This window comes from Pleurodeles waltl, chromosome 12, assembly GCF_031143425.1.
Source record: "Pleurodeles waltl isolate 20211129_DDA chromosome 12, aPleWal1.hap1.20221129, whole genome shotgun sequence".
Classification (NCBI taxonomy): domain Eukaryota; kingdom Metazoa; phylum Chordata; class Amphibia; order Caudata; family Salamandridae; genus Pleurodeles; species Pleurodeles waltl.
The window spans coordinates 475467516-475489427 of NC_090451.1; positions in this window are offsets into that span (position 1 = coordinate 475467516).

The window sequence follows — 21912 nt, forward strand, 5'->3', positions numbered from 1 at the left end:
TGCCAGCTGTACCTCCCAAAGTGAAATGACCATCATGAGGGGAGATAATTCCAGATAAGCAATGCTTCTGCCACCCATCTTCCAATGTTCTGGCAACTCTTCTGCGCATCACTTGCCTTGCCAATACAGGCTGAAACACAAATCATCAGCTGCATCCTAAAAAATATTGTATGTGCCAATCTAGATCCCCTGTCTAGCCTTTAGAAGGCTATCAAACTTGTTCAAAAAGAAAGGTCACATCTGAAAGTCTCCCTGACCCCAGCCAACAGGCATACATATTGGTGAGGCAACATGCCTCCTGCTGGGTCTAAATCCGATCTTCTTCAGAAAGTTCTTCCCATCCTGACCACTCTGCAAGTGAAAAATGAGATGGCCCAACAAGAACTGTATGTCCCTCACCTGCACTTTTTCTTTTGCCAACATGATGACCAACAAAACATTCATGGTCTCTTTTTTGTCTCTGGCAGCCTCGCTTCCATCCCGATCACGTCCAATTCAATACCCAGAAAAGACAACACTATGTTTGCACCCACTATTTTTTCAGTTGCCAAAGGTACCCCAGAGTCATGCATGAGCTCCTGGAATTTTGCCAATGCTTACTGGCAGACCACTGAGCTGGGTGCCCCCACAAACAGGTCCTATGACCCATCTGCCATGTGAACAACCACTGTAGGAAGACCTGAAGCACTCAAAAAGTGCACTGGACATTGAGCAGCCCATTGGCAATGCTTTGTACACTTAATACTTTCCCTCAAAATGCATTCCTAAGTGCTGGATGTCATCCGTATATATGGGGAGTAGGTGGAATGCTGATTTGATATTGCATTTTGCCAACTGTGTCCAGCTATCCTCCCTTCCACAATTTCCTTGTCCAGTTTTTCTTGCACAGCCTATTTGTGTTTGTTTGCAGAGTGCAAATTGCTGCTCATCTCTGCTCCCTGGAGGCCTCGTAACCTAGTCTAAAACCCTGTCCAAAGTCATCCCTCAAAAGTCGTGCCTTGTGTGATCTGTCATTGAAATCTAACCAGTATTCCAGCTTCCCCAATGTAATTGATGTAAGAGTCTTACGGGTCTGTTCCTTGCATCCCCGTACCCCCATTAGCAAACTGCTGCTGTTGCTGCTGAGTGTTCTGAGTTTGACTGTGCTGTTGCCATTGCCCCATGCCTGACCCTAGATAGCTGATAGCTCCACTAAATCAGTGAATGAGCATGTGGTTCCTGAGCTCTTAGAGCATTCATGCCTGACCCTACAATATTCCCTGGTGCATGATCCCTTTTTAAAACCCTAGCAGGCCCCGTTGAGTCCTTCCTGTTGCTTTGGAGTTTTCCCTCCCCTTCCCCCTGTGGGTGGATCACCCTTGAAAGGGTTTATACTATGGGAAGCCCACTGGCCATAAAAAGTGTCTTACCAAATTTCAAGATGCCCAAGGTGTGCTGTCAGAGGTCAGTGTCTAATTTCCTCCACTTTGCTTCCGGAACCTATGCCATGCTTGTCCGGAATTCCTCATCATATTGGGCCCATGCATAACTCCCAAATGTCAGCTGAGCTTTCCGAATCACGTCCATGTACTTAAGCATTGCTATGCATCGTTACAAAAACTTTTGCAACACACGCTGGCATAGATTAGAAATGCCGCTGTCCTATTCTCTATCGTAAGGGGAACATTTTGCCTCATGGCCAATTCATATTCTTCTTTTTTTAGCCCTTCCTTTGAGCACACCTTCCTATGTAGTAGCTTCAGCAAATCTACATAATCCTCCTTCCAAATCTTTTCTTTTGTGGTCAGCATTGAGTGTGTTGCCAAAGGCTTAATTCTACCCAAATAGGGTAAGCGCTTCACATTTAGTCTCAGGCCCTACCCTTTTATTATTCCCTTTGTGTGACTTTTTGGTGCCTGATACCTCTGAGCATTTCACTAGACCCTGTTTTGTCCTCACACCTCACCCCTCTTGACTCTGCCACAGCCACCAAGGTTTGTTTTCCTTCTGTGCCTACCCGCACGTCTGTGACATAATTACCTTTACACAAACAGCCCCCAATCACAACCCATATCCACACCTGTAAAGGTAAACAGGCTGACTGCCAAACTGAAAAATAGAATACAGGATGGGTGAGCTGGCATCCCACTCCCAAGTCTCCGGACCTACTCATGGAATCAGGCCCCACACCCAACTACTCTGCCTGTCCCAGTTCTGCACACCCCCAAGGCTCGTGCTCCCTTGAGGGGTCATCAACTGCTCCACTGCTGCATGGAAATTGCTCCTTTTATTTTCAGGCCCCCCAAGTGACTTGTGATGCTGTTTTGCCTTGGCACCAATTCTATCTCTCCCCATGGGTCCCCATCCTCATCTGCCCTCTCAAAGGGTGTGTTAGAAATGGGGTCTCTAGTTGGCAGTCGGTTTACTCCCTGACCAAGTAGGGACCCTCATTCTAGTCACTATAAGGGAGATACCTGCTCAGATAGCCCCTGCTCACCCCCTTGGTAGCTTGGCACAAGCAGTCAGGCTTATTTCAGAAGTAATGTGTGAAGCATTTGCACATAACACACAGTAATAAGTGAAAACACTACAAAAGGACACCACACCAGTTTTAGAAAGATAGCCAATATTTATCTATATAAAACAAGACCAAATAAGATACAAATCCAACATGCAGTAATAAAAATATGAATTCTGCAAGATATGCTCAAAAATGTAATTCCTTGTGGTCGATAGCTCCACCTGGGGTTATCACGGCGTTGTTATCTACAAAACCAACTGTTCAGGCTGGTTGTGGCATTGCAGGCAAGCTATGGTGACGGAAAGACCCGCAAACAGTACCTATGGAGTTGCAGGGCATCGTGATCCTCGCAATGAGCTCTGGAGAGTGGCATCACTGGAGTTGCGGTGTAGATTCCAGAGTCAGTTCGGGAGTCATTGGGCCCTTGAAATCACATGCTTTGCGGATCGAACTCCTGGCTGATGAAGTCAGGAGCATTGGGGTTGATGGTGTTGGGGCTGCGTTGCAAAGTGGGACAATGCGACATGAGGTGCCCACAGGTCACGGTGCAGGCAGCGGCTCGTGATGGTGTCCAGCGGCATTGGTGAGACCAGGCTGTGATGTGAAGCGGGCGGCGCAACGTGTGGTGTCACCAGATCATGGTGCAGGCAGCAGCATGGTTGTTGCTGTAGCGCTGCCTTCGGTAGGCCCAAGCCCGTGGGACAGGATGGTGCTTCGTGACCCTCACGAGCGGCGTCCATAGGCCACGATGCAGGCAGGATGCTTGGTGACGACACTGGAGTCAAAAGTGCTGGCGTGGGTGTACCGGGAATGCTGTGCGGGACGGGACGGTGCTTTGTGTACCTCACGAACGGTGTCCACAGTCCACAGTGCAGGCAGCAGCACCGGTGTCAGCAGGAGCATAATTGTCGGGGATGCCCAGGCTACAGTGTGAGCAGGAGATGCTGGAGTGTGGGGCCCACAGGTGCCGTGCGAGCAGCGGCTCGGTGGAGTTGTCCAATGACGGCGTCAGTCAGGCCAGGGTTGTGGTGCGAAGCGGAGCAGTGCGGCTCCGTGTGGCATCGGCAGGTCACACGGCAGGCCAGCGGCTTCCTTTGCGGCAGCGTAGTGGTTTATCTTCTTGAACAGCACAAAACACACAGTTCCCAATGCTGCAGGTCGAGGAAACTGAAGTCTTTAGTGTCCCTGAGACTTCCAAAAAGAGGCAAGCTCTACTGCAAGCCCTTGGAGAACTCTCTCAAACAGGGCACCCAGCAAAGTTCACCCTTTGCACTCTGTTCAGGCAGAAGCAGCAACTGCAGGCCAGTCCAGCAAAGCAACACAGCAAAGGGACAGTAATCCTCTTTCAGCTCTTCTACTGGGCAGAGGTTCCTCTTGATTCCATAAAGACTCTAAACGTCTGGGGTTTTGGGTCTTCTTCTTATACCCCTTTCTGCCTTTGGAGTTGGCAAATTTCAAAGCAAAGTCTCAAGCGTTTGCAAGATCCTTTCTTGTCCAGGCCAGGCCCCAGACACACATCAGGGGGTTGGAGACTGCATTGTGTGAGGGCAGGCACAGTCCTTTTAGGTGCAAGCGACCACTCCTCCCTCCACTCTAACTCAGATGGCTCATCAGGAAATGCAGACTACACTCCAGCTCCCTTTGTGTCACTGTCTAGAGGAGAGGTGTGAACAGCTCAACTGTCAAACTGACCCAAATGGGGAATCCACAAAAAGGCAGAGTCACAGAATGGTTTAAGTAAAACAGGAAGATTTGGGCCAGGCAAGTGGGTGCACTTGCCCAGTCGAATTGGCAGTTTAAAACTGCACACACAGACACTGCAGTGGTAGGTCTGAGCCATGTTTACGGGGCTACGTATGAGGGTGGCACAATCAGTGCTGCAGGCCCACTAGTAGCATTTGATTTACAGGCCTTTGGGACCTCTGGTGCACTTTACTAGGGACTTGCCAGTAAATCAAATATGCCAAACATGGATTACCCAATCAACAGTACAATTTACCTAGGGATCACTTGTACTTTAGCCCTGAACAGCAGTGGTAAAGTGTGCAGAGACAATAAACCAGTAAAAACAGAGTCCAGTAAACCATAAAAACAGGAGGTCAGAAGGCAAAAAGACAGGGGAGACATGCCAAAAAGCTGCCAGGCCTAACAGGGGATCCTTTGTATTTTTATGTAAAGGGGCCATTTATCTACAGGGGCCCTAAGGCTATCCACTCCAATCTGTCTCCCAGCTCATACCCCCTCCCTCCACCCAGACTATATGCTGCTAAAAATACCCCCGCAAACCCCCCAAAACCGTGAACTGGACTGTGTCAGTAGCATTATCAGAGAGGGCCCTCATCTACTGACTGAAAGGGAAGATCAATGCCCCACTGCTTCATTTAGTAGCCCAAGCCCATACACTCGCTTCGGACGTGCTCTGGCTGCTAAGTAATCATGTAAAGGAGGCGCTGTTACCCTGTTTGCAGACACCTCCCACATCTCGGCACGTGTCCCCTTGAATGCCTTCCTCCCTCGCAGCACTGACAGGCCACAGGGGCATCCAAGCTGATGCCGCTTTGGCTGAGGTGCCCCCCTTCTTTGCCCCATAAACAGCATCATGCGAAGCCGTCATCCACAGTGTCATGTGGCCTCCAACACTCCCCATTGCTGATGCAGCCCTAAAACTGTGTGGCGGCAAACAGGCCAAAATTGATGCCTCCATGCCGTTCAACACTTTCTTCACTTGCCAAGCTTGCTTTGCCTGTGATAGGAGGTCCATGCAGCCTGCTCTTGCACAACAGCTACATGACGTCCGCTACCTTCACCTCCAAAGACGCCATATTGGTGACGTTAGAACTGCTACAAATGGAGAAAACAGAGAAAAAACTCAGGAGGGGGGGCTAAAAAAAAAACAGCCACCAGGTCACCGTTAACAAAAAGGTGGCTAGGGAGCCCAAAAAGCCCAATATATTGCCTCATTGGGCTATATGGCCTCCATAGGAGCCCAAGCCAGTTAAAGACAATGATGTGGAGTGCAGTCAATTTTAACTCCACCTGTTCCCAAAGCTCCCTGGGGGGTTGGGGCAGGGGGATGGATAGACCTTCTCTCTGTTTGGCTGCCCCCAAAAGCCCCTTCTGCAGTTTAGGGCACCTATTTGTGTGAATCACTTAACCTTACTCCCAAGTAATCAAGTTCTGAAGCTCACCCTAGTGCCTTTCAATCCAGAAAACCCTTCCCATTGGCCTTCTTATGAACTGGTGAATTTCACTATATTGATGATTTTTAAACAATAGTGCTTTTTCACTGAATTGCTGAGGTTTTTTTAAAATATAAGTTAAAAAGGTAAAATCCTACTACTTTCCTCACATAAAACTTCCCTTTAAACTTTGTTTTTTTCAGTGAATTTGAATGTTCTTTTTTTACTGTAAAGTAATTCGAATATGATGCGTTGTGGGCAGCCCTAGGTGTGCATAGCAAGGGGTTTTTGACAGCAGGAGTGGGTTGTCATTTGGGTGACATTTGTTATTTTTTATTTTTATTTTTAAGAGTCCCACAGGAGTCACAAGGGACTGCATAGTTGAAAGTTCTGACTCTTGTGGAACTCTACTGGGACTGCAGCAAACCCAAAGATTTTCTTTTGATGTTTGGTGCAGTGACAGGTGCTACTGGGGCCCATCCACAAGGGCTAAGAGGCATCAGATACCTATACATTTTAAACCTTACTATCTGAAATGGATGAATAGAATTACACGAATTGAGAAAAAACACACTTTCAGGATAAATATCAAGGATTCTGATAAAATTATACAATGTTACATGTTTTCCATTGCCAATCCGTTCAGCAACAACACCCAAGCCACCTACAGAATCTTTTCACATATGGTAAAAATGAAGACTATTTGTGTACAACTTCTTTACGTGTTCACAAGAACCCAAAAAGGGAGGTTTTAATGTTAGTAGCTGTTGAAATGAGACTCTAGCAAAGGCAACCATAATTACATTTCAGAACAAAGTAAGGCATGTTAAAGAAACGATATGGCAGTACATAAATTGCTCTCTCTCAGTCGCACATTCTGTCTTTAGAACCATCTCAGCAAATATGAGATTGCTTTTGCAGCTGGTAGTAATTATGAAGTCCTGCTTTAAGCTCCTTGAAAACCACTAAACACATGTAGCAGACCCAGACAAAAAGCAGGAATTGTGCAAGATGTGAAAAGTAGAGTGAACTTAAATTTCAAGTCATGTTTATTTAAACATATTTGTAAGTGATCAAATCGCCGTCTAAAAAACACAAATAGTAAGCTTCCAAGTGCTCAAATGATATGTCCTAAAAAGAGCAAACAGCGTCTACCTTTTAGCGTTTATGAATCAAGCGAGAAATAAGTATTGGCAAAGCCTATACCTCTGGATTATAAACTCATATATTATTTCACCCATGTATTTATACACTCATTCACTCACTCCTCATCCATCCACAGAATCACTCAATCTTGCACTGAAGCATCCATTTATTCAAAATCCAAATAATTCTCGTATTCAAACACTTGCACATCAAAAATACCACCCACACACACCCAACACAACGCTCACCAATAAACGAGTAAGGCACTTTCATTGATAAACCAAAAACTATTGGATGTGTCAATGCTTGTTGAATTCGGGATTGGGTTAGAGACGACAGTGTACTGGCAAAAGAATATGCCTGAATTTCTCCATGTAGAAGGGATGATCACTGTATCAAACCACAAATTTTATTTAGCAAAACCGGAAAGGTTTAACAAAATGGACAATCTCCTGCGTGTGTCAGATGGAGTCAGGGCTTAATAATCATCAAAATGTGTTTATTTCAGATATAAAAATCCATTATACACCAAGCATCATAAATACAAATGTCAGTATAAAACATGATAAAATCACTGAAATTAGATATAAGAAGAGTAGGGACCAGGCATAACACACAAAGTGTCAGTGCGATGAACACAGATTGTAACATACACAATAGACAGAAGGGGAACCATAGGGCTAGCAGCAGGATTAACAGGGAGAATCCCTGGCCGTTTCTTTTTAGAAAAAAGCCTTCATTAAAAATACAAGTTGAAGAGTACCAAGGTAAAAACACAAGGCAACAAGAGAGCCGCTAGGTTTGCAATTTTTGGGTGCCTAATTTAGGTGCGTCATTGCTCGGCAAGTCGAGTGCACAAACAAGATCGTTAATGTAGGGTGTGAACAGTGCAGGGGCCAACTCGCAATCCTCGCAAATACCAGATTTAGGGGGTCATTATAACATTGGTGGTAAAAGGCGCTTACTGCCTTGCAGAAGACCGCCAATACACCGCCGCGGCCACGGAATTCCGCCACAGCTATTATGACACACATCTCGGAATCCGCCGAAATTCAGACACCCACACAAGTCCGCCACACCAAAGGTCAGGGTTAAACTGGCGAAAACAATTCCTCCACCGTCACGCCAACAGAAACACGCCCATGCTATTACGACCCACGAATCCACGCTGCGGTCTTTCAACCGCGGTATTCCATTGGCGGTACACACCGCCGCGCTCAAAATACACACACATCTCCAAAACACCGCCACATTGGACAATTCCAAATACACACACCTGATACACATACAAATACCACTCCCACACACCCAACACAATATAAAACACACACCACATCACTCACAAACCCCTACGACCAAAAATTTGAGACGAAGGCGACAGAGAGAGAGCACAGCATAGACAACCTCACCATACAGAGGCACACAACACCATCACCCACACAACATCCACGCACAAAACACCACACACCACTACATATCATCACACCTATCACCACATACTGCCACCTCCTCCCCCACAATTAACAATATGGGAGGAGCAGGTCTTGACCATCATGCATCCAGAGGGCCTCGGAGGAGTCGGTGGAGGAATGGACACTGGTAATTCAAATCTTAACTATCATATCACCCACCCTACCTGCATGCCATCACACACCCCCACCCTCACCCCCTCCCCTATCACTCAAACTCCTCACTAATGTACTAATAACACAAACCACCCATCCCAACACCAAGCCCTGCATGACACAAGTAAGCATAGTCACCCCTCACTAAAGCATGCTCACTGCACATACCCATAACAACCCCCTAAACCATCATCACAAAAACCCCCACACAGGAATGCTTGCACTGGGGTACACGCACACCCACCCATTGCACACCATGACACACACACATGCAATAATCATGCTCTTATACCCCTGCAGGACCACTACGGAACGTCCCCACACAGGAGGGTCCAGACATCTCCACTCCACCCACAGAAGAGGCCCACAGTGAGGACAGCAGCTCTGGCCAACTGGATCAAGATGACCAGCCCGGACCATCGTGGGCCTCGGGACATTCGGTTCCCCTTGCACAGGCACAGCCCAACACTGACCTTCCACCCTCTGGTAACACCAGCAAAGCACCCACCCAGCGGGCCCATACCTCCGTACCCAGGACACGTCAATCAGCGGTGTGTCCACCACTACAGGGAACCCAGGATAACCCACCAACCCAACAACAACAGGGACCTGGGGGCAGTGGTAGTGGGCACATGGTCCAGGGGACGGAGGCACAGGAACACAGGGGAACTGGGAGGGCTGCTGTGCGACAGGGGGCGGACAGGCCAAGGGAACCCACTCTCCACGAGGCCCTCTCCTCCATCATGGGAGCATACCACCACTTCCAGGAGACGATGGCGACGGTCCTGACCAAGTTTCAGGACACCCAGCGCCTGCAGGAGGAGCAGTATTTGGGGTTCAGGGAGGAGCTCAGAACCATCAGCTCCGCCCTGGACACCATCGTAGGGGTGCTGAAGGACATACAAAAGACCATGAGGGACACCGTGGCACTCCAAGGGGCCCCTGACACTAGTATGGACGATGAACTGCCCACCACCTCCGCCGGCGCTATTGGACAGGACGCCCCGCCACAGGACCACCACACCAGCACCCCACCCCCTGCAGACGGACAACCACCCCACAAGCGGTCCCTGAGATCCAGGAACATGTCAGAGCAAGATGGCAAGACCCCGCCAGGAAATGAGACCACCCTGATTGTCCTCCCACTGTTCCACTTTGTAACCCTGTCCATATTGGAACTGCCCCAGCTCCACTTCCTATGCCCATATGGGCAAAGCACCTGTCAGATGAATAGACTGGACTCTGCCATGTACATTCCTCCACCATCACCCATCACCATTTTACAACCCCCCTCCATTTTTGAGCACTTAAATAAACACCCTTGAAGCACAAAACAATCTGGAGTCAGTCTGTGATTTGGTAAATTTGTATTATCAATGACAGTGTCAAAATGCATTTTCAATTGTAATGTCAACATACCTATGTCACACATCACAAGTCCATGAAGGATGCAAGCAGATGACACACGTTGGTAACCACACCTGTGAAACCGTAATGGAAAGGTACAACTCAGTTACCATATACTGCTAATAAATGACAGACAGGATAGAGGTAGAAGTGTGAAAGTGAATGTAATAGTAAAACAAAATATTCTCACCTGTGTGTCACTGGAAATATTGCTGTATGACTGACTCCCTGTTGTCTATGTCTTCTTCCTCAGCTTCCTCCTCATCACTGTCCACAGGCTCCACAGGCTCCACAGCTGCCACAACACCGCCATCTGGACCATCCTCATGCAAAAAAGGCACCTGGCGTCGCAAAGCGAGATTGTGAAGCATCGAGCAGGCGATGATGATCTGGCATACCTTCTTTGGTGAGTAGAATAGGGAACCACCTGTCATATGGAGGCACCTGAACCTGGCCTACAGGAGGCCGAAGGTGCGTTCGATCACCCTCCTAGTTTGCCCATGGGCCTCATTGTAGCGTTCCTCTGCCCTGGTCCTGGGATTCCTCACTGGGGTCAATAGCCAGGACAGGTTGGGGTAACCAGAGTCCCCTAATAGCCACACACGGTGCCTCTGGAGTTGACCCATCACATACGGGATGCTGCTATTCCGCAGGATGTAGACGTCATGCACTGAGCCAGGGAACATAGCATTAACCTGGGAGATGTACTGGTCTGCCAAACATACCATCTGTACATTCATGGAATGATAACTCTTCCGGTTCCTGTACACCTGTTCACTCCTGTGGGGGGGACCAGAGCTACATGGGTCCCATCAATAGCACCTATGATGTTGGGGATATGTCCAAGGTCATAGAAGTCACCTTTCACTGTAGCCAAATCCTCCACATGAGGGAAAATGATGTAGCTCCTTACGTGTTTCAGCAGGGCAGACAACACTCTGGACAAAACGTTGGAAAACATAGGCTGGGACATCCCTGATGCTATGGCCACTGTTGTTTGAAATGACCCACTTGCAAGGAAATGGAGCACTGATAGCACCTGCACTTCAGGGGGGATTCCTGTGGGATGGCGGATTGGTGACATCAGGTCTGGCTCCAACTGGGTACACAGTTCCTGGATTGTGGCCCGGTCAAACCTGTAGGTGATGATTAAATGTCGCTCCTCCATTGTCAACAGGTCCACCAGCGGTCGGTACACTGGAGGATTCCGCCATCTCCTCACATGTCCCAGCTGACGGTGCCTAGGAAGGACAACAGCGACCACAATGTCAACAAATTCCCAGGTATGTACCCACAGCTACACAGAACACGACACCAAATACAAAACTCTTCCTGTATGTGTGTTGAGTGTAGGCCTAGGTATGTGTGACGCAGTAGTAAATGAAGCCATGTGGGCCCCTGAAATGGCAGCTGCCTGACCTCTAAAGTGGGACAATGGGATGTGAGGTATCTGCGCTGGCGTTGTACACCGTCGCGGTAGGCGGTCGTAGACCGCGGCGCAATGCTGCATTGATTAACATTGGACCCTATGGGTCCCAGGAGCCAATGATGAAGTGCGCCGGCGGTGATGATACGCACCGCCGCGGACGTCACCGCCGCGGCCGTCACCGCCATTTTCTATCTGTTGAATCACTCGATACCTGATTTTCAACAGGAGAGGACCTACACTGCAAGTGCTGCTGTGACCTCGGTCTGGAAGAGACAATGGCTGCTGCATCTGGGGAAAGGGCCCCTGCCTTCACTGTTCAGGAGTTGGAGAAGCTAGTCGACGGGGTCGGCCCCCAGTACACGCTACACTACGGTCCTCCAGACCAACAGGTAAGTACGCAGGGAGCACGTTGTATGGCCTATGCCTGGGTGGAGAGGGCTGGATGTCAGTAGGAAGGGGGCAGAGTTCAGGTAACATGAAGGACTGTGAATGCATGTGCCACATGGCAAGGGTAGGGATGGGGGCCACCCACTTCGACGGTGCTGTTGTTAATGACTTCTCTTCTTCCCCCGTACACGTCATGTAGGTCAGAGCCCACCAGAAGAAGGACATTTGGCGTGCCATCGCCAAGGACGTCAGGACCCTGGGGGTCCACCAGAGACGGAGCACCCACTGCCAGAAAAGATGGGAGGACATTCGCCACTGGAGCAAGAAGACGGCGGAGGGTCAGCTGGGGATGGCCTCCCAACGTGGGAGGGGTGCCCGTCGCACCATGACCCCCTGATGTTCAGGATCCTGGCGGTGGCTTACCCTGAGTTGGATGGGCGCTTGAGGGCATCACAGCAGACACAAGGGGGTGAGTACACTCTCATTCTGCGGACTTTGCGTGCAGGGGAGGGTTCTGGGTGGGGGAGGAGGGCTGTGGGTTTCCCTAGGCCAGGGCGACTTCCGTAGGCTAGGCATCTCCGTAATGCAGCCCATGTGCCACTCCACCCCACCTCTGTAGAGTGCCAAGTACAGGTATACATGCCCCTGTGTCATCTATGTGTGCAGATGAGCACCATAGCCATGTAGGCCACATCCCAGGAATTGCATCTGTAGAGGCCAAGAGCACGGCGTAGTGCAGGGGGCTGCTGTGTCTGTATTGTCCGCCAACGGTAGCGGTAAGCCATGCACTCAACCTGTCTTTCTTCTGTCGCCCCCCCTTTTTGTGCTCTCCCTGTTCTTGTGTGCATCAGCATTATCAGTCAGAGGTACAGTGGCACCGGAGCACGAGGGAGCTGCATCCCACATGGCCATGGAGGGCCACACCACAGACTCTGAGTACACCAGTGGGACGGAGGGCGAGGGGAGCTTCACGTCGGTCACCGGATCACCAAACAGCGACACGGACTCGTCCGCCGATGGTAGCACCCTTGTGGTGGCGGCACCATCTGTGCCCCCCACTTCTACAGGTACAGCCACCACCTCCCCTACCAGCACCGCCCTCCCAGCAGCCCCTCAGCCTTCGCCCCGTGCCCGCTCATCCAGGAGGGTGGGCATCACCTTCGCCCCAGGCACCTCAGGCCCTCCCCCAGCCACCCCTGCTGCCCTCAGTGAGGAGGCCATTGACCTCCTCAGGTCACTCACTGTTGGGCAGTCTACCATTGTGAATGCCATCCAGGGTGTAGAAAGGGAGTTGCAACATGGTAATGCATTCCTGGAGGGCATTCATTCTGGTCAGGCTGTCCTTCATCGAACCCTGCAATCTCTGGCCTCAGCACTGATGGCAGCCATTGTCCCTGTGTCTAGCCTCCCCCTCCAGCTTCCTCCACCCAGACCCAGTCCCCTGTACCCCAGCCAATCCCAAGCACACCATCAGACAAGCATGCAAACACCTCAACACACAAAAGTAGCTCTGGCAAACATAAGCACCACACAATCCACAGGCACTGAAGCAAGCATCACCCACATACAGACAAAACAACATCCACTGCCTCCAGTGTGTCCCCCTCCTCGTCGTCTCCCTCCTCCCTCCCAGTGTCGTCTACACTCTCACCTGCATGCACTACATCTACAGGCACTAGGACTCGCACCAGAACACCCAGCACCACACCCTGCTCACCTACACTCACCACCCCCACTACCATTTACACGTCCCCTGTGTCCACTCCCAGTGTGTCTTGACGCCCCCTCCCAATGTACACAAACGCCGGCACCCACACACCCAACATCCATCCACCTCACGACAGCCTCCAATACCTGCACCTGCACCCAAATCACCTAAAGTTACACCTACTACAACCACCTCCTCTTCCTCCACTCCCAGACCCCCTCCAGCTACCCATCCCAGTCTTCGTCAGCAACTCTTCCTCAGTAACGTTGACCTCTTTGCCACCACCCCCACCCCTCCAATTCATAGGTCCCGTAGTAGCACCTCAGCCAAAAAAAGTCAGGGACCAGTGGTGCGTGTTAAAGGTGTGTGGAGTGCACCGGCCACCAGGGCAGCCAGTGTGACACGGAGCCAAAGCACTGCCAGTCCACCCCTGTAAAGCACCTTAGGTTAGAAAGTGGCCGACGGGACAGGGTGAAGACTCCTGGCGCCTACGTAGATGGTGATCGTAGAGGAGCAGGTAGACAAGCGCAGGGAGTATTTGTAGTTCGGGCTCCATGGTGGCCTCCTTCCTCGTGGATTGTGTTAAGGTGAGCGTTTTCCCATTGCAAAAGCTGTTTCCGCCGTGTTTTTATCCACGGTGAATCCGCCCCGGAAAAGGTGGCGGATTGGCGGGTTGTGATACTGTGGGCAGTACTTTGTCTTCCACCTGTCTGTTGGCAGTGACCGCCGCGCTGCTTGTCTGTACCGCCGTGGCGGTCGGAGTGTTAAAGTGGCTGTCTATGTTGGCGGTTTCCGCCACGGTCATAATTCCCATTTTTGTTCAGCCGGCCTGTTTGCGGTATTACCGCAGCTTTAACACCGTCCGCCAGGGTTGTAATGACCACCTTAATGTTGAAGGGATCAGTGAGCTCACCATTATTGCAATACCTTATCCTAGCCAGATTATGAGCCTGGACCTGATTACAACAGACTGAAGATTGTCAGGATTGCCCATCTCCTCCAGGACCTCCAACAGCTTGCCTCTAGGTATTGAGTCAAAGGCTGACCTTAGGTCGACAGAGATAACATACAAGTGGCCTTTATTGAGCATTACGGTTTTCCAGTAGAGGCAACCAAAGCAGAAAATCTGATCCTTTGAACGTACTGTATTTCTAAAGCCTGCCTGGAACTCAGAGAAGATGGAAATGTCCTTGGCCCAGTCCATTAGCTGCCCCAAGATAATGAGGGAAAAGAGTTTCTGGGAGGTATCGATGAGGCTGATGGTCCTATAATTCCCAGGGTCATCTTTACTGCCTTTTTTGTAGATGGCTTTTATCCTGGCGGAAAGCCAAGACCAAGGGATCTGCCACCTTCCAACACAGAGCGAAAGAGCAGCTTAAAGTATGCAGGACAAATCGGGAGTTCTGTGCTAAATAAGTCCCCGGGGATGGAGTCAGGACTCAGTGCTTTGTGTGCCAGAAGTGCCAAAATTACATCCATTACACATCCTTGAACTCAAAGGACTAATGGGTGGTGACACCTCTGGGACGGGGAGTGATACATTCCAATTTTTCACTCTAATAGATGGCTTGGCTGTGTAAATATTTGAGAAGTGGTCCATCCAGGTCTAGGATTGAAGGCTGTAATCAACGCTGGTGATTGCTTTGCGATTATCGTGAGCCACTATCCCCCAAAATGACTTGTGTCCCCTGCCCTAACAGCTGCAACCAGATCCTTCCACAGATCACATTCCCATTCTAGTTTGGCCTGGGAGAGTGCATCCTTGTAGTCCTTTTGAGGTCTCGGAATGTCATGCCAGTTGCCAGCTTTCAAGTTATGGATAAGAGTAGATCTTTACTTCCTGCAATGACTGTTAAACCAAGCACAGTGAGTGTGCACCTTGGGAGCCCTCAACAGCTTTTTATAGCACTTAGTGATAGACACAAGGTCAGTAATAATTTGATCCATGAGCAGCCAACATGTCCATAGTGTCCGCCACCTGACCAAACATCTGGGCCACCCTCATTGGAACTTTGCAAATCACCTCCCATTTTGAAGCCCTCTTCTTATTTGTAAGTGAAGGATTAACCCCAGGGTTAAAACTGCCACCCTGATGATCACCAGTCCTGAGCCCACTAAAGATCAAATGGAGAGTATTATGGTCGCTATCAAAATGCTCTATGACCTTGATTTCAATAAGAGAGGGCCAGAGTGGCTGGGTCAAGAGGATGTAGTGAATACTGCTTCTACTGCAGCAGTCCTTCACAGAAAGCAGACAGGGGAGGCCTCTGAGCAGCCAGGCAGGTTTTCTTGGCAGGATGCAGGTTCTGGTTCAGGTTCTCTTCTCCAGGAAGTGTCTGAGTTGGTAGGGGCAGAGGCCCTGTTTAAATACCCAAATGTGCCTTTGAAGTGGGGGAGACTTCAAAGAGCGGCTTAGAAGCGCACAAGGTCCCCTTTCAGTTCAATCCTGTCTGCTAGGGTCCCAGTAGAGGGTGTGGCAGACCTTTGCGTGAGGGAAGGCTACTGTCCTTTGACATGCAAGTGTCAGCCCCTCTACCCTCCCAGCCCAGGAAGACCCATTCAAAATGCAGATGTATGCAAGTGAGCCTGAGCATCCTTTGTTTGGGGTGTGTCTGAGTGAATGCACAAAAGTGCTGTCAACTAAGCCCAGCCAGAGGTGGATTGTAAGGCACAGAGAGATTTAGTGCAGAGAAATGCTCACTTTCTAAAAGTGGCATTTCTAAAATAGTAATATTAAATCCAACTTCACCAGTCGGCAGGATTTTGTATTACCATTCTGGCCAAATATGACCTTCCTACACCTTTCAGATCAGCAGCTACCACTCAAACAATGTATGAGGGCAGCCCCAATGTTAACCTATGAAGGGAGCAGGCCTCACAGCAGTGTAAAAACGAATGTAGGAGTTTTACACTACCAGGACATGTTAACTACATAGGTACATGTCCCGCCTTTTGCCTACACAGCACCCTGCCCTAGGGGTTACCCAGGGAACACCTTAGGGGTGAATTATATGTAGAAAAGGGGAGTTTTAGGCATGGCAAGTACTTTTAAATGCCAAAGTCGAATTGACAGTGAAACTGCACACACAGGTCTTGCAAAGCAGGCCTGAGACAAGGTAAAGGGGCTACTGAAGTGGGTGGCACAGTGAGTGCTCCAGGCCCACCAGTAGCATTTAATCTACAGGCCCTGGGCACATATAGTGCACTCTACTTGGGACTTATAAGTAAATTAATTGGCCCAATTGGGTATGATCCAACGTTACCATGTTTAAAGGGAGAGAGCATATGCACTTTAGCACTGGTTGGCAGTGGTTAAGTGTGCAGAGTCTTAAAACCAGCAAAAACAGTATCTCAAAAGTGGAGGGAGGTAGGCAAAATGTTAGGTGGTACCACCCTAAGGCTGTCAGGTCTAACACTGCTCTTTTGCCACATACACTTAAATGTGTCAACACCACTACTGTCTGAAATGGACGTTCCATTACATGCCTGAAGGCCAAAGTGAAGGGCGTAATACCAATAAAGCCTTTCTTGGGATGGGAGACACTGTATCATACTAAAAGCAACTGGTGAGGACATAGTTAAGAGGAAGATTGTATTTCCAGTCATGTGGGAAATATATTTTTCAGAGAAATAGTTTTTTGTATGGAAACATTGTCACAGGGGGACTTGTGTCAAAATGTTGTCTCCTGATGGAGACTTTTGTTTAGGATGGGCCATACATATTATGTAAATAACACTGCAAAGAAAAGGTACTGTGAACAAAGTGCGTGTCAGTCTAGTTTTTTATTGATCTGTTCACCTACATGCCTTGATTCAGGGATCAAACTATTCAGGGCTTCTGTGAATACATACAGCCACAAATATATTGTTGGATGCACGGATCCTAGAATATCAGTAGAATAGGAGCACTATCTTTGGAGCTCAGCAATTCCCCTTATAAATGCTTTTATGGTGAGTGTCTGCTTGTGCAGACATTGTGTTGCAGGACTCTGGCGGCACACAAACCCTTCAAAGGAGCTGAAAGGAAGCTACTTGTCCCAGGGCATTTGCAAATCACGTCTTTGAAAAAGCAGTTGTCATCACAAAATCAGCTACCCAATGCAATCCAACACAGTCTACCGTTGTACAAGAGCTATCAGGTAAGATAAATCTTTTAAATCTTAAGATTTATCTTACCTCATAGCTCTCATACAAGGGTGGCTTGTGTTGATGCTGTGTGGACTTTAAACTGCATTGGATAGCTGCAATTTCCTTTTTATAACAGATATTGCATTCTATGGGTCACTCTCAAGAAAAACAGTGGCTCTACTGTGGGGTTAGACTCTCGTGTGTTTCTTGGTATTTGAAACTGGTATGAGACCATTGTCCTGGGGTATAAATGCCTGCATATGCAGATATGGAGGATTGCTTGTGTTATCATGCTGCTCCTTGCTCTGCTTTCTGGAGCATATTTAAACCACTGTACAACCAGTGCAGTGTTTAGTAAGTCAGTAGAGAATTGGCTAGACCAGTAACCATGTGAATTGAAAATGTAGGTTTAAGCCTACCAACGTTGCCTGGAAGAGTGCCCGCTGCTATTAGTCTATAGAATGAGCAAAGCCTTAAACGAAATACCTTGCCCTGATGTAGACCTCCAGGTTGGTTGGGGTTAGCCACATGCCACTCCTGGGGAAACCTGTCTAAGAAGATGACCCTTACTTTAATAAAATATTTCCCAGGTGAAAGGGAAAAACACAAGCTATTGATATGCATCTGCCATCCATATACACATTGGTAAATTGGACTCATGCACGATGTTACTGTTCACTGAAACCCAGCTGACTTTGATGTATGTGAAATGTTTGCTTAGTCTACAGACTACCACTTTTCATTTGACATCTCTCTACCATATTCTTTCAGTCTGCTGTCCAGCAGTTTCATCCAATGGACTGTGGACTGTGGCACCTGCAGTGTGCCACCTATACCACAAGCCACCACTTCCATGAACAGGAAGCACAGCTCAGTCCATAAGGCAGTCATAACCTGACATCTGGATGAAATATTCCAGCAATCAACAAAAAAAAAACAGAGATGAGTGGAAGTTAGAAGATTATTTTCATTATTGTCTGCATTATTCTTGCCAGTCTCTTACTGTTATGTCCATGGAACAGCTTCCCCCTCTGTAACAACCCATTCAGCTAACCTTAGTCATACTGAGGGAGTGGCAGTTGTAAACAAAAGTTCATCCTGCATGACCTTTTCTCCCATCTGTGATCGTGCAACTCCCAATCGCCAGCATGTGATCCCTCGTAGCATAGATTGGCCTCATCAGGGATGCTCCCAGGACTCTTTTATGCAACTAATCACTCTTTGTGACCATGCCTTTCCTGTGCCCAAGATCTGGACAACAGTGTTCAAAGTCCCCTTGACACTGACAGGCACATGAGCGGACATCCTACATGTATTCTTGTAGGAATTGCAATTTCTCCAGAAACCAAAAAACCCAAGAACTGCAAATCTAGCTATACCAAACTGGTAATTCAGACATTTATCTAAAAACTATCATCTTTGGGCACTTCTTGAGTTTAAAACAAACTGCTTCATTCCTTCATCTTTGTTGCCATTTATTCATCTCGCCTGGCACTTGCTAGCAACATCTAAAGAGAGTACAAAGTAATCAGCTGATGTTGACTAGTGTGTCTCACTGCAAGCTAAAAAAAGTATACTGTTTTGATTGATGTTGTGCTTTGGGCGATTCACTAATTATCTTCTTCACTGTTTCTACGTACCGGTACCAACTAAATCCTATATGATGATTACTGTCTCTTAAATTACTTGGCATGATAGTTTATAATCTGAGAAGATGACTCTCTCTCTAGCTTTCTTTCCCCATTTCATTTCTCTCATTATGCAAGTCATCATAGCTATGTCTACTGCATGTTACAATTTTTGGCAAGACACAAGTTGGGTGGAGCCATGGTATTTCTGCAGCACACTCGATCAGGCGGATCTGAAAGCTCCCTAATTACATGTCAGTGGCATTATCATAAGCATCTTCATTCTGTTCCAGCTACTGAGAACTCACTTATCCCTACTGGGTGTTACCCAGGAACCAATTCACAAAGAAAGTACATTTTAAAAGTAAAACATGGCAAACAAAAAATATCCTGGTGGCTAATTTCCATGATCACTGTGGGATTATTGATCATTACATAAAATGCTTGTTTGTTAACACACAGCAGTATGTTAACCCTTTGTTTACAGAATGGCATCTTATGCAGAGAAATTGCTCATGTTCAAGGTCCAAGAGAAACTTTTTAAGAACGCTTCTATAAACATACACAGCATAAGAGGCAGGCTCACTTTTAATAAGGCCTGTGACTTATGTGCAAAGAGATGCAAAGTGAAAGGTGCCCGTTTCTCAGCAATAAACACTTTGTACTGGTTGGGGTTGCTTACTTCCTAGGGAGCAATACAGGGGTCTTACTTTGGCAGATCAGGAAAAACACCCATAGGTTTAGATGTAAATCCTGTTCTACTAAGACCGCCTGACTGGACTATGGTGGTCATTAAGAGTTTGGGGGGTGGCGGAGTCCGCCCGCCAAACTCTTCCCACCCTCAGACTGCCTGTGCGGCCTGAACCTCGGCGGCGATAACAAGACATCACCGCAGGGCCAGTGGGCGGAAACAGTTTTTCCACCTGCGATGAACAGGGCCTTAACATTGACGCAGGCGCCAAGGTGGCGGTGCAGCGGATGCAGCAGCACCTGTTGCACATTCCACTGAGCGTTCTGCACTGCATATTGATGGGCAGTGCAGGGGCCCCCAGGGGACATCCGAGTCCCCCATTCCACCAGCCTTTCCATGGCAGTGTGAACCGTCATGGAAAGGCTGGCAGATAGGGACTCCTAATCCCAGGGTGACGCTGCAAGCATCATTTCCCTGGACCGACAGGATGCAGGCTTGAGGCAGCCTGGCGGTATCAGTGGTCTGACCGTGGTGGCTCTGCCACAGTCATAATATGGCGGTCCCACCGCCAGCCTGTTGGCAGTGGGGACGCCACTGCGAGTCTGGCGGTCATGCGACCACCAGAATTGTGATGACCACCTATGTGTCAAAAACTGTCCCCTTGAAGCAGGCATTACAAAATAAATTTACTTAAATAACTCATGCTCTTCCCACATGTTGAGGGACATAGCACACATCCAGTTCATTGGACTCTTCTATGTTGGTCTACATATAGCAGTTCGTACTGAGAAGGTAAACATCAAGTACAAATCCTGTACTATGCAGCAAACACCAACCTCTATGTAGCTGTGTATCACTCGAGGCAACCATTTAGAGCGTCAACACAGGGGATAACGAAATTAGCAGACCAATCTGCATAGATATTGTAGGAAGCTGGCTCTGTATATACTATATCAAAATGAGATATAGGCCCTCATTACGACTTCAGCGGTCTTACAAAAAGACCGCTGAGGCCGCGGGCGCCACAATACCGCCAGTGCTGGCAGTATTTGTGGCTCTCTATTTTGACATTTCTGCTGGGCCAGCAGACGGAAACAGCGTTTTTGACATACGCTTGGTCGATACAAGTGTAAATTCTTACCCAGTAACCAGAAGCAAAAACATTCCTTGTTGGGTGTCACATATGTTCGCATTGTCTTTTATTTCCCACTCCCTGACCACTCCTAATTTGTACATGTAAATTTCAAGACATTTTTCATCCGTGATCTTAAACTCCATTTTGTGCGTGCATAAAATGTGCGTGCTCTGTGTATTTAGGCACAATAAAGTAAATGGCGAACATGCTGAGTAACTTGCACGCATGCAGCTCAATTTACACTACGAACCACTGCGGAGATTAGGCATTCTGACGGGACACAGCAGAAGTAATCTAAAAAGCTGCCAACAGTCTCTTCGAGTTCAAGTTGTGCAGATCCCTTAGCTGGAACGTTTTGTGATTTTTGAAGTTTTAGAATATAATCATAACATCCCCATAACTAAATAAATGTTGTGAAAAGGGAAAAGCGCAGATGGTGACATGTACCGAAATAGGAATTGCTCACATTGCTCACTTTTTGCATATTGAAGATGAAGGAAAAAATGTTTCACACTGTCAAAAGACAGTTCCTGATCTTGCTGTGTGTTATTGTAAATAACGGCGAGAAACATAATGTGATTCGACGACATATTAACAAACGTTTCAGGGAACAGTGTAAAGTGTCATCAGAGATCACGCTGAATAATTTTCTTCAGGACCAACATAGCTTCTGAAACTCTATTTCACAATTGTTTAAAAGATAAAATTATTTCTAAACGAGCCAATCATTGAAAGCAAAGCTTGTAGAGCAAGCACCCAGTACTTGGCAATCAGGGCAGACACTTCAAATCAGCTTGTCAAGTCTGCTTGCAAAGTTACATTAAACAGATTGATTTTCTATGGCCTATGCCTTTTTGTTAGCCATAGAGTGAGGGATGTCTTTACGTCGTTTAATTCCTTTCAGAAAGCAATGATCAGCAACATTAAAGTCAATCGTTTTACTTACAGA